Below are 1,560 nucleotides of genomic sequence, written 5' to 3'. Positions count from 1 at the left end.
GCTTCCTTCTCCAAGGTTACTCCTTCAAGCTTGGACACACCAAAGAACACACACACGATTTAGGGTTTGAGAGGGACAAGAAGCAGTAAGGGGAGGCTGGTGGAGGCCAATGATCCTTTAAATACGGTGTAAAACCCCCAGAATTTAGGGTTTCATCTGCCAACTCCTACTCGCCGAGTCCCTTAGTGGACTCACCGAGTAGGTCACTAAACATGCGTTCCATTCCCACTGCTACTCGATGAGTAGGGAAACCAACTCGCCGAGTAGGACATAAGACCAATTATTCTTTAATTAAATTCATACCTGGAATCGGGACGTTACACTCCTTTTGAATTTTCTCACCATGTTTTTCCAACTTTGACAACTTTAACATTATTGTCACAACATTTTTGAATTTTCTCCAGCAGTCTCCATTATTTTGGTTGTACACATTTGACATCTAATTTTAGGGGATGTCGACTTTCTCCCTATTAGTGGTGATTTAAAATTTCAGCACATATCTTTTAAAGTTTGCCAATTTTTCCCGTAATACCCAAAAACGACGTAGACGCGGCATCTATACTAGTTATAATTATGCAGATTAAATATGTTGTTTGGACCTATTCGATGAAAATATCAATTCCTACCTGGATTATCAATTTTGTTACGTAAATCTCTTACTCGTCAATTATGTATGCTTTTATGCGTATTAGGTTTCCAGTTTGTCTGTATTAGGTCACTAAGGTTTTTTTTTTTTTGCGTATTAGACCAATATGGTTGTTATTACCGTTTGCAAATAGTCATTTTACCGGTTTTAACCGGTACAAATGACTATTTGTAAACGGTAATAACAACCATATTGGTCTAATACGCACAAAAAAAACCTTAGTGACCTAATACAGACAAACTAGAAACCTAATTACCCTCTTAAGTCATTAACCCTAAATTTAAAGACATTTAGAATATTTGAACATCAACAGTAAACTAGTTCGTTTAGAACTCGCGTATAACCTGCTACTCTTCCATATGGCGAAGCTCTTCATCTATAGTCGTCCCTTTGGGGACATCCGATAAAATTGGAATGATACAAAGAAGATTAGCATGGCCCCTACGCAAGGATAACACACACAAATCGAGAAATTGTCCAATTTTTTTTTAAACCCTTCGCCGTCTTCTTTGGAACGCTAATTCCATTTTCGAATGCTAATAAAGTTAAATTGGAATTCTTACGTTTCGGTATTTCATCTACTGAACTCATGATCAGACAACATGTGGATTCCATGGTAAGATTGATCTTCTTGTTGATGTCTTTAACCATTTGTGGCAAGTAAAAGTGATCTTTCTTTTGATAAAGTCTCTTTTAAGTTTTTTACTTTTCCTGTCATTAAGTTTCATGCTTTATAAACTTCCGTTTATGTGTTGTATATAGTTTGTATGTGTTTGTTTATGTGCTGATTTTTGATTAATTTTGCAACTTCAGTTTCTTAGTTCATGTTATGGTTTTGCCTTTTATAAAGTCTCCTTTAAGTTTTTTACTTTTCCTGTCATTAAGTTTCATGCTTTATAAACTTCCATTTATGT

At 35.6% G+C, this 1,560-nt stretch overlaps 1 non-coding gene across 1 annotated transcript; it reads left to right on the top strand.

The window, feature by feature from the left end:
- The first annotated feature begins 1,030 nt into the window (after nt 1-1,030).
- On the top strand, nt 1,031-1,133 carry LOC145033095 (U6 spliceosomal RNA). The gene has a single exon (XR_013677337.1). It is a non-coding gene; the product is annotated as a U6 spliceosomal RNA (small nuclear RNA).
- Nucleotides 1,134-1,560: the final 427 nt, after the last annotated feature.

Source organism: Lactuca saligna, chromosome 2 (genome assembly GCF_052625555.1).
Source record: "Lactuca saligna cultivar CGN05327 chromosome 2, ASM5262555v1, whole genome shotgun sequence".
Classification (NCBI taxonomy): Eukaryota; Viridiplantae; Streptophyta; class Magnoliopsida; order Asterales; family Asteraceae; genus Lactuca; species Lactuca saligna.
The sequence above is the reverse complement of the archived record's forward strand: the minus strand, read 5'-3'. Positions and strand labels throughout refer to the sequence as shown.